General features: G+C 39.2%; 1 protein-coding gene and 1 pseudogene across 9 annotated transcripts in view; one reads left to right on the top strand and one right to left on the bottom strand.

Annotated features, from left to right (window-relative positions):
* The window catches only part of Bicd1 (BICD cargo adaptor 1), a 207,635-nt gene that overhangs the window by 133,567 nt on the left and 61,515 nt on the right, over nucleotides 1–12,553 (bottom strand). The gene's annotated exons all lie outside the window — the stretch shown is intronic.
* On the top strand, nucleotides 7,475–7,619 carry LOC115069225 (annotated as a pseudogene).

The raw sequence follows: 12,553 nt of genomic DNA, 5'->3' as shown, positions 1-12,553 counted from the left end.
TCCTAAAACAAAGACCTCTAGATAGGCTGACTAGATTCACCAGAAGGGCAAGTAGTGGGGAATGGCTAGGGTGATGACAACAGAGCAGACAGTAGCAGGGATATCAGAGTATAAGGGCTCTAGTGGGGGGAGGGAGGCTATGGGAGGGTGCTACCTGGGAAGTGGGTGTATAAATAAAATTAATAATAATAATAATAATTCTTCAAGATTTAATTAAATAATAACCAAGAGCTAGCGATGTGACATAGTAGTAGAGGGCTTCCCTAGCATGTGCAAGGTTCTGACTTTGATGCACAAGACCTCAAGACAAAGGTTATTTTAAAGTTTACTAAAGTCAGGGCTGGAAAGATGGCTCAGTGATTAAAAGCACTGGCTGGTCTTTCAGAAGACCCAGGTTCAAATCCCAACACCCACATGGCAGCTAACAAATTGACAGCCAATTTTGAAAGAGATGCATCTTAGCTCTGGGAATTGTTATTGAATATGTCAATGCTGTTGTAATGAAATGCTTCTTCGAATTATATGGTTATTAAATAAATAATTTTTTAAAAATAACAACAAATAAATTATACAATAAATTAAATTTTTATTTTACAAAGAGTCTATGTCCCTGGAAATAAAGCACTCCCCCAATCCAAATGACAAATTCAACATTTACCACTACCTCCCTTCCTGAACTTAGTTTACAATGAGCAGCTCTTGTTTTACATTGATATTCTTCAAATTCTCCTTTTAGGTAGATCTAACAAGCATATATTCACAGTTTTTCATTTGGGGCAGTTAATTAAAAGCAGCTTCAGTGTGAGTCTTAGCAAACAGAAAACATCTTAGAGCAATAAATCATAATTCAACAGGCAAGCATTAAAGACCTCCAGACAGATCAGCAGATTATTTCCCTGCAACCTGTTATACAGGGACTCCTACAGCATGCTTTCTTTTACTGAACTGATGAGGTGCACATAGATAAGGGGAGAAAAACTTAATTACACTAAAGTCTAAAGTCACATAGGTCAGTGTTTTTCTCTATTACAAAAAGTATATTCCAATTATAAGCAACTTTGCTAAGAAAATATAAATGTATTTCAAAAGCCAGTGAGGAAGAAATTACATTTTCTGATAGAATCAGCTTAGCTAAATAGAATCTGATAGAAATCAGCTTAGCTAAATTTTTTAATGCACTAAAAATATAATACTTCATATATGCCATTAAGATACCATCAACTTTCTTGTTATAGGCATAAAATAAAGGCTTTTTGTAACTTCTAATTATTTCTATTGTTAATGACATAAAAATCAGTATTAATTATTTCAAATGTTAATGAATAAAAATATTAACAGCACTCGGGAGGCAGAGGCAGGCGGATCTCCGTGAGTTCAAGGCCAGCCTGGTCTACATAGTGAGTTCCAGGACAGCTGAAGCTACAGGGAGACCCTGTCTCAAAAAGACCAAAAAAAAAAATCAATGTTAAAAATAAAGTATTTACATTTGGTAGCCAGAACTACTATATACCATGTCATTAAATATAACAAATTGGAAAAAGTATAATTTTTTATTTATATTAGTTTCTATAATCAAACCCACGTGGGTAAAATCTTACATATTTAACATAACATGTCACTCCTATACAAATGGAAAAAATTAAGTTTAACATCTTTAAACCAATATAGATGTTCATTTCTGTAGCAAAATAAGCACTTATTTAGTACTTTTGTGCATCACTTCAAATACAAAAATTATTCCTAAGTTCATTTCTGGTTCCACTGTAAAAAGCAATATTCTAATTTCTGGGTGAGATGATTGAGAATATATTTTTTACTCTCTCCTCTAAAGCTACAGTAAAACTATAAAAGAAAAATTTAATGACAACAAGACTGTTAAAAGTCAGGGTACAGATAAACCTGAGAAAGCAAAGTTCCTTACATAACACCACCATAAGACTAAATGAAATAATATGCTACAAATTCACTATCAATACTATGGTTAATGTTTTCTCTTATTATTAATAAAATGTTTACAAATGGATAATCTTTTGGAAGATGTGCAGTGAGGACTAAGAGAACAAATGTAACCTGAGATCTGAGCTGTCTAAAGGAAAAAAGGGCTCCGTTTCAGACTCTTCAAGGGAGCTGCATACTTCCAGAAGAACTAGGGTAACTTTCCTAAGAAATCCTTTGTAGAGGACAAAGAAGACAGTTGCAGAAGAGTATTTTCAGAAATATGATAAAGCAAAGAATTTTTTTTTAATCTGACAACAAAATACAAAGACAAAGCCCAAGGACAGAATTGTAAGTAGGCTTTATATACTTGGTCCATTTTTAAGGCATCTGTTCCCCTTTAGATGAAAGGTTCATGCAGCTGAGACTCCTCAGAGTCATCATGAAGATGGTAGAAATGCAGAACCAGGAAAAATGTAATATGGTAGATGACTCCAAGGTCCAGGCAGGGAATCCTTTCAGTTCTTGAAGAGGAGCAATAGAGCTAGTGATTTAGACACTGAAGCTCCAGGCACAGAAGACTACATCTAGACTTAACTGGTTTTGCTACATCATAAAAGGTGTGAATGAACAAGTGATAATCAAGCCTAGACTTGGGCTATGATTAAATAAGACTGCTTCTTTACCTAGTGTGAAATGAAACCCTCCACTTTAAATCCTCCTCAGAACCCAGGTGTGGTTGCACAGGCTTATAATCTAGCACTCAGAAAGCTGAGATAGGAAGATCAAGAGTTAAGGCCAGCCTAGGCTAAATAATGACTGTCTCCAAAACAAAAAGTGAAATAAATGCTCTCAGTCCCATTCCAAGCATATTAATTACCTCAGCCTAATACATAATTATCACATTCTTTTAAACAATGGTAGTATCATTACAGAAAGCATTTTGCCTATTCCTACAGCTGCTTTTTAAATTTATTATTTTCTTATTTTTATGTGTATAAGTGTTATGCCTACATGTATGTAAATGCACCTGTGTGTGCTATGCCCACAAAGGCCAGAGACAGCATCAGCTTCCTGGAAATGGAGTTACAGACAGTTATTAACCACATGTGGAACTGGGAACCAAACCCAGGTCTTCTGCAAGAATAGTAAGTGCTCTTAACCACTGAGACATCTCTTCAGCCCCCATTCCCACAGTTTTAGTAAAAACACACTAGGAATCAAGGAAACAGAAATTTATATTCAACCAATAATGATTCAACATCTTTTTATTTAAACACTGAATAGGAAGAAAAAATAACTAACCTTGAAATGTATACTATTTATTTGAAGAGGGAATCAATATTTTTCTGTCAGGTGCAACTTTAGTTAATATACAATCACAAATATATCAATAATACAAAGCTTCCCTTTTGTAATGTGCATTTCATCTAGAAATTGATTTTGTAATTTTATTTAAAATATGAGTTTGTTCTTGAAATTGTTTCTGGTGGGAGACACATCAAGGCTTTGTAAATTAGTTTTTTCACAGTATTGCTTTATCACTTGACTCATTCCCAGTTTCTATAGAGACCCAGAAGAATGGCTTCACAGAGAACTGCAAAGTAAAGTCTTCATTGTGGGGAACAAGCCCTCTTAAAAGGTATATTCTTGAAGATTTGTTTACATTTCAGTATATATGAGTTACCTCTCAGATAAAACTTCCATCTTGAAGGGAAGTTAATTAAAACACAGGATGTTCTAAGGGGAGGTAAAATATTCCACCCTGCAGGGAAGCTCAATAAGCCCAGGAAGCAAACCACTCAACAGCTTCAGGAAGTCCCTGAAAATGACCAGATTCACTAAGCCCCTACCTCCCCAAACTTATAGACACAATAAGGACTCCTCAGACACACTCTACTGCCTGGAAGAGACACTCTTCCTGTCTTGCAACCTGTCAAACTGCTTGCAAGTTGTATAGTGTGCTCATGAACTAGCATCCACACTGAGATAGGCTTTTGTTAATGCAGGTCTCTGACTCATTTTTGCTCCTGTGAGTAATCCCTCACCCATATTCCTGTAAGCAACTCCAGTAAAACTCACTGGTTCACAAAGTTCGTCTTTGGTGGTATCCTTAACTTTGGTCTGCCATTGGCTCCCAATCTGGGGTGATTAGATGTTTATTCATGTCTCCCCAGGAACAGTGTCATACCACACAGTAGCCTTTACAGAACTATGAAATAGATCATGTTCTTTTTAATTAATATGTTACAGTCTCCAAAATGTGTCCTATTTTACATGGAATAAAGAAGTTATTTCATTTAAAGTGGGGGTGGAAGATGATAACTAATATTAAGGATATTTGAAAGACAATATGGAAACCTACTATAAGCTTCATATATATATACATATGCATATATTGGGGGATTTAGATATATATGTAAAGAGTTTAATTGGAGCTACCCTACACAGGGCATAGTGCTCCTCCCAGAAGTCACAGGCTGCCAAATAAAAAGCCCAGTGCCAGATGTGGGATACTTCTCCTTAAGGTATTGGTCAGGGGTGTCCCGAAGACCTCCAAAACAATACAAGCTTTTGACATTGCTCTTGGCTGCCCTTCAGAACTTGATGGTAAGACCCTATTGCTGAAGACATCACACACTTTGGTTACAGGACATGGAGAAATCAAATTGGTACTAACCAAGAATAATCATCCCTGATGGCTAGCTGTCATACTACTGGAAGGTGCTATGTGGGCTGCCAGGAGAGAAAAGTCATCAGCAGTCTTATCCAGCTATGACCCTGTGAGTTACAATAACAACCAGAATGGCAAGATATGCCCATGGGTGCAATAGCAGTATGAATGTTCTGGGGGTAACCAACTACTTTCTAATTGAATTTAAGGTCCATTCCATGGGAAGATACCGATACCTGGTATGAAAAACCTGGTGAAGAATTCGTGGTTAGGGAGCTCATGGGCCCCAGGAGTGAACCTACTACTGTTATTTTGCTAAATGACATAGTATCAAACTACATATACGTATCAAACCCTCTAAATTTGTATCTCTATACCCATAGATTAGTGAAGCTCCCAGACCTCATCAGAGGTTTCTTTGTGCTGTGAATGTTAACACAGAAAGTCAAAACTGGTCAGAGTACATAGAGTAAGTGTCTGTCACATGCTCAGCCACAAATGAGACATCTGTATCAATTCCCTCCTCCCAAGGTTCAGAGACTATCTTGGAAGAGAAGATGAAAAACTATAAGAGCCAAAGGTCCAAAGACATTAGCAAGACAGCTGTCTAGACACGACAGAACTGCTACATTGATGAACTCACAGCAAGCGTGACTGCATGCATTATACCTGCACAAGATCAAGCATGGAGGGAGGAGGGGCATACAAGTCCCCACCTGTTCTGGTTTGTTTCTTCATTGCTGTGACAAAACACTCTGACCACTACCAACTTGGGGAGGAAAGGGTTTATTTATCTTACATCTAGGCCACAGTTCATCAAGGAGCCCAAGGAACTCAGGGCAGGAACCTGGAGGCAGGAGCTGGAGCAAAGGCCATGGAGGAACACTGCTTACTGGCTTGTTTTCCTGGCCCCTGCTCAACTTGCTATCTTATGCAACACAGGCCCACCTGCCCAGGAGTGGTACCACCCACAGTAAGCTGGGCCCTCCCACATCACTCATCAAGAAGATGCCCCTCAAATATGGCCACAGGCCAGTCCAATAGAGGCAATTCCCCAATTGAGGCTCCCTCAACCCAGGTGTGTCAAGCTGACACTAAAGCTATCCAGCACAGTTGACCCCTTGTCAACTTGACACACAAACATCACTATTAAACCATAAACTTTCCAAATTTTGTCCCCAAGATATGATGTTAATATCACAACATAAGACAGTACAACCTTAAAAACCCACAGGCCTTAAAAAATCCAAGCACTTAAAAGTCCATAGTCTCTTAATAGTCTCAACTGTGGGTGGGCTTCTATAAAATCCAAAACAAGTACTGTCTTATTTCAAAGGGAGGAATCGGGCACACCTAAGCAAAACCAAAGTCCAGCAAAGTAGCTCAAGGCTGGACATCTGGGATTCACTCACAATCTTCTGGGCTCCAAAGGGTACTGGCAGCTCCACTGCTCTGACTCTGCAGTCCACAGCATACTCAGTTCATCTCACAGACTCAGGCCAGCTCCATTCCACACCTACTGCTGTCCTTGGTGGTCGTCCCATGGTCCTGGCATCTCCAAAATGCTGGGGTCTCCTCTGAAACTGAGGCTACACCTTCACCAATGACCTCTTCTTGCCTCTGGGGTGCAAAGCCTCAGATTCTCTCCATGACCCCTTCAGTCCTGGGGTCTTCGCTGCAACTGAGGCTGCACTTACACCAAAGGCCTTTCCTGGCCTCTCAGAGTGCTCTCTGTGACCCCTGCTCTCTGTGGCCCCTTCACGCCTTCAACACCAGAACCATGCAGGAGACTTTTACACATTACCAAATCCTGCTTCCAGCTTGAAATAGAGGCTCGGGTCCCCTCTGTGTGCTGACCCTGAGGAAATACCTCCCAGAAGACTTCTCCCCAGTGATGATGGTTTCTTGTTACTTACAGCTGACTTTTCAGCCCCAGCTAACCAGCCATCAATTGTCCCAGTAAAGCAAAGGTTTTGCTTCGGGTTCTGGTCTCCTCTTCATCACAGTGGTTCTTCAGCCTCAGCCGACCAGAACCCACATATTCTCAAACCAAAATCTCACGTGAACAGCCCTGGTAGTCTCCCCTTCCCTTTGAAGCGTCACAAGCCAGGTCCCCATTGTCTACAACTCCTTCAGCATAACTGTTCCAAGCTCCACAGCAACAAACTCTGAACACGCAATGGCTTTTCCAGCCCAAAGTTCCAAACACTTCCACAGTCCTCCCAAAAACACCAAGGTCAGGTCTGTCATAGTAATATCCCACTCTCTGGTACCAATTTCTGCCCTAGTTTGTTTCTTCATTGCTGTGACAAAACACTCTGACCACTACCAACTTGGGGAGGAAAGGGTTTATTTATCTTACATCTACTGGGTCACAGTTCATCAAGGAGCTCAGGGTAGGAACTCAGGGCAGGAACCTGGAGGCAGGAGCTGGAGCACAGGCCATGGAGGAACACTGCTTGCTGGCTTGTTTTCCTGACCCCTGCTCAGCCTGCTTTCTTATGCAGCACAGGCCCACCTGCCCAGGGGTGGCACCACCCACAGTGGGCTGGGCTATCCCACATCACTCATCAAGAAGATGCCCCTCAAACATGGCCACAGTCCAGTCCAATAGAGGAAATTGCACAATTGAGGCTCTCTCAACCAAGGTGTGTCAAGTTGACACTAAAGCTATCCAGCACACCACCTATACCTGAGGAGCTGTTAACAGTTGACAGCTTCTAGAGCAGAGGGAGTCAGTTTTCTTTAAGGGTGCAGTCTGTGGTAGGTCAACCATGCTCCAATGGATGGCCCCACACTTATGAGTATATGGGTAGCACAATTTGGACTCAATGGATTACAAAAAAAATTTTAAAGAGGACCTGACCTGAGACTAGAGCCACATCCTGACGTGGTTACTTGTCCTGGTGAGCTAAAGTTCTCAAAGAGGATCTGCTGGTCACTGGTGGGGGATCAGAGGATCACTGGTGGGGGCTGTCAGTACCCCTGTTAGTGCCCATCAGAAACATGTCCTATCTAAATCCTAGAGAGTCTGGGTTGTCAAGCCTCTTTACTCATGCTTATTATGGAGTTGGTACCCACAATAGTGTATTGTAAATCTTGTTCTCTTTGTCTCGAAAAAGAAAAAAGAGGACCCAAAGTTGGGAGGGCATAGGAAGATGGGAGGGTGGATCCAGAAGGAATTAGGGGGAGTAAGTAAAGGATGAATATAATCAGTATGCTTGTATGCACGTATGAAATTCTCAAAAACTCAATAAAAAACATTTTTTAAAAACTGGCCAATCTTGGAGTAGAAAGATGAGTAAAAACAAAATAAATTGACATATATGTATGAAAATGCAAAACAAAACAGAAGGTGGAACAGCTGACAGTGCACACCTCTAACCCTAGCACTCAGAAGGCTGAGGCAGAAGGATCATAAATTGTAGGCCAGCCTGGGCTATATAATAAGACCCTGTCTCATAAAAAAAAAAAAAAAAAAAAAAAAAACAAAAAACCCTAGAATGCTGGGTTTTTAATTGTATGTGTATTACCTGCATGTAAGTAAGTGCACCCATGTTGTGCCATGCCCACAGAGGACAGAAGAGGCTGTTGGATCCCTGGAATTGGAGTTAGGGTCCCTTGTTAGTGGCCATGTGGGTGCTGGGATTCGAACCCAGATCTCCCTCAAGAACAGCCAGTGTTCTTAACTGCTGAGCCATTTCTCCAGCCCCTAGAATGCTGTTTTAACCAAGGAACAGCTTTCTTCTCCTTTAAATGTGAACCCCTTCAATGAATATGTAATGCACAAACCTCATTCATAGCAGCTGAAGGTGCTAGACAGAGAAACCCACTGAAAAGATACTTAGCCTATGACTGGTCAGGATAGCCTACAGATATAACAAAATGGTTCCCTTCATCAACTCTGGAAAAGCAGCCATTTTTATCCATCTTCCCAGCCAGCTACCAGGTTCTCAATAAAATAAAGACTTCTCAGAACCAGCAAGAAACTTCCTGAGTTTTTATTTGAAATACTTTTATTTATTATTTTTTAAAAATCCATGTGTATGAGTGTATTGCCTGCATGTATGTAAGTACACCTGGGCTGTGCAATGCCCACAAAGGTCAGAAGAGGGCGTCAGATCCCCTGGAACTAGAGCTATGGACGGTTGTTAGTCACCATGTGGGTGCTGGGAATCAAATCCAGATCCTCTGCAAGAACAAGGAGTTCTCTTAATCGCTGAGGCATCTCTCCAGCCCAAAATTATTTATTATTTATTGTGCATATGAGTATTTTGCCTGCATGTAAGTGTTTTATGTCATGCAATGCCTATGAGGCCAAAAGAGGACATTGGAGCTCCTAGAACTGGAGTTACGGAAGGTTGTGAGCTGCAATGGGGACAGTGGGACCTCTTTAAGAGCAGCCAGTGCTCTTAACCACTGAGCCATTCATCTAGCCCCTGCCCGAGTTTTTAATATTTCTGTAATAAAGATTGCTGCTCCTCTCGTCCACCTTCCAGATAGGACATCTTGGAATAAAGATCTCCACCTGAACCAAAACAAAGGTAATCAAATTCTAACCAAGTCAGTCAAATTCTAAATTTAGTTATGTAAATCAGGGACTAATTTCTTGACCTAACAAGCAGTCTGGTACTCTTTATCCCTGTCTCTGCCATACCATGGCTTCCTGTACTTTCTTTGAAATTGCAGCTTAGACCTTAACAACTGTGATCATGCCTGTTTAGCTGCCACAGGTTGGCACCAAGCATGGAAGTCAAATGAAGGAGACTGACCAAGGCCTCTTTTTGCACATTCATGCCCTCGCTCCTTAATGCTGTGCGTGTACAATGTGATCTCTCGATACTATGAATCAGTCATATTCTGGGTTCTGAGAGTAGCACACAGACTCTTACAAGGAAATTCCTATCCATCAATCATCCTGCCATCTAATTAAAGAGATGACCAAAGCTCATAAAATTACAGCTATCCCAAGAAAAGTATAGTTTAGTTTAAGGAATGTTAAGTGTGTTTCTTGATTCATACTTCTAGAAATAACTTCTGTTTTTTTCCCCTTGGGGGCAAAAAAGCCTATAATCACAAAAATCACATGAATATAAAATAATATAGATCCTGGTACGAACACTCTTGCAATCTGAATTTTCAATTAACATCCATTGTAAACATGACTACCCTTGACAGCTATAGATGACTTCATTAATCTCATCTTTATGCTGTTTCCAACTTTTTCATCATTATAAAATTTTTAAAATAACTACTATTTTATGTAAATACCTATACTCAATTTTTTTTATTTGTTTAGAAACAGGGTCTCACTAGGCGGCCCTGGCTGGCCTGGAACTCACTATGCAGACAAGGCTGGCCTTAAATTTACAGAGATCACCTGTGCCTCCAGAGTGCTGGGATTAAAGGTGTGCACCAACAAACCCTGCCCCTTGCTTCCTTTTTTAAAAAAATCACCTCTTCTATATCTCTGTAGCCAGTCCCACTCCATAAACCAGAAAAACAGAGTTTCAAATGGGCATGTTAGGGCTGGGCATGTAGTTCAGTATTATAAACTCAGTTTATCCAGCATGTGCAAGGCCCTGAGTTGGTCCTTAGCATCACACACCCACACATACCCACACTATATATATATATATATATATATATATATGGAAATCTTTCAAGTATTTAACTTTGCTTATAGAGAGGCAAACATGCGTATGTACACACATGTCTGTTATTGTCTTCCAAAAAAAGCACTTATTTCACTAAAAATATATAAAAATTATAAAGATAAAGACCAGACACTCCTCTAGATCAACAGATACACATCTAATTCTTCCTGCTTATATGAATTCCACTGTGTGAATATATGACATAGATTTTTCCATGCTCATTCCTCTTCAGATTTTTCTAGTTCTTCTCATCGTACAGAATAACACAGCATGATCTTTGTTTCACACACTTGAATCATGGTGATCTTATTTCTGCAGAATGGGTTCTAAAATTTGAGGTTGGTGAGCTAATAATTATATATAATAGTTTTAAACTATTTGGCAAGATAGGTATCTCAAAGGATTATAAGACACATTTCTTCTGATAAATGAGAGTATTCTTTTCTTAAGTTCTCAGCACTAGGAATCATTGGTCTTTTTCTTAATCTGATGAGTAAAAAGTGGTATATCAATGTCACTTTAATATACATTTTTCTGACTAAAACTAAGGTTGAGCACATTTTTTGTGTTGGTTGATCATTTAGATTTCCTCTTCCATGAAATCCAATTCCAGTCTTTTATATTTCAGAAAGTTCATTTTCAGAAAATCTATAACCATAATTTATTATATTAACAAATGAAGAAAAGCAAATGACTTGCACAATACAGTTGGTAAAAATCAGCAGATAAGTAAAAAAGGAAAGCTTTACTTAAAAACTATTTAAATATAGAGGCTGGGGCGATGACTCAGCACACAAAATATGTAAGCATGAAGGCCTGTGTTTGGATCCCCATCACCCATGTAAAAGCCAGGTATACCTATAATTCTAGTGCAGGTGGTGAAAGAACAGGATAATTTCAAGGGCTGGCCAGTCATTCTAGCCAAAATAGCAAGCCCTAAGTTAGAGACCTAATCTCAAAACAAATAGAGGAAAATGCCTAGCATTGACCTCTGGCCTCCACGTGAACGCACACACACGTGCCCCTCAAAGGATTTTTTTTTAACTATTTAAATACGATATAGAATACTTACCAAAAGCAAAGTCTGTACTAAATAATAATGCACTGAAATCATTTCTATTAAAATCAAAAACAAAAATATCAATATTATCATTACTAAAACATTATTCAATACTTTAGAAGTTCTATACAAGGAAGTAATCATAACCATATAATAAAAGACACTAATACAAATCAACATATTTAAAATTATATTTAGAAAACCTGTCATGATGTTTTAAAAACTGTAATTCTAGCAGAACTCTGTAACATTATGTAACACTGGGTTTTTAAAAATCAGTATACGACATTCAATTACCCTGTGACCTGAAAATTATAGCACTTTGGGTCCTGAGAAACATAAACTAAAAGAACTCAAATGTTCATCAACAGGTAAGTGGATAAATAAAATGTGGTACATTCATACAGTGGAGTATTCAAGAAAAAGTACTGAGAAAACACAATAACAACTAAAAAAAACTCCAAAATTTGGCCTTGAGTAAAAGAAGCCACACAGAAGAGCGTGTTGTATGATTTAGTTTATATGAAATTCTAGAATAAACAACACTAATTTGTGTAATCTCGGGTTTAGGTAATGTCTCAAGCAGACAAATATGAAACAAAAGGTAAATTAATGGTTATCTAGAGTTGGGGCGAAGGAGGGTAGGTGAATTAACAGTAAACAGACATGAGGAATCTCAAAAGAGGATGAAGTGGTCTGATCTGTATGTATGGTTGCACTACTCAGTTTTTAATTCTGCTCTTGAAATGGGTAATTGTCATGACACATAAAATATACTTTAATAAAGTTGTTTTTTAAAATTCAAGGGGAAAAAAACTGAATGACCTTCCTAAATATTCATAGCAGTAATTAAAGCTTCTCATGCATTAGAAATGCAAGAAAAAGGAAGGAAAGGGAAAGTAGAATTTGTTAAATATCAAACTATTTTTAAGATATTCATTCATTCACTCACTCAATTTGCTGGGATGCTGAATATAAAACAGCAAACAGGATCTATATTTGAATGGTTATATTTAAAAGAGGAATCATGCCTGGCATGGTTGTGCATGCCTTTAACCCCAGCACTTAGGAGGCAGAGGCAGGCAAATCTCTGAGATTGAGGTGAACCTCGTCCACACAGTGAGTTCCAGGGACTACAAGGAGGGAGGGAGGGAGGGAGGGAGGGAAGGAAGGAAGGAAGGAGGGAATTAAGGCGGGAGGGAGGAAAGGAGGGAGGGAGGGAAGGAA

The sequence above is a fragment of the Nannospalax galili genome, unplaced genomic scaffold (assembly GCF_000622305.1).
Source record: "Nannospalax galili isolate Female #2095 unplaced genomic scaffold, S.galili_v1.0 scaffold710, whole genome shotgun sequence".
Classification (NCBI taxonomy): domain Eukaryota; kingdom Metazoa; phylum Chordata; class Mammalia; order Rodentia; family Spalacidae; genus Nannospalax; species Nannospalax galili.
Note: the sequence above shows the minus strand (reverse complement) of the source record. Positions and strands in the feature narration are given on the sequence as shown.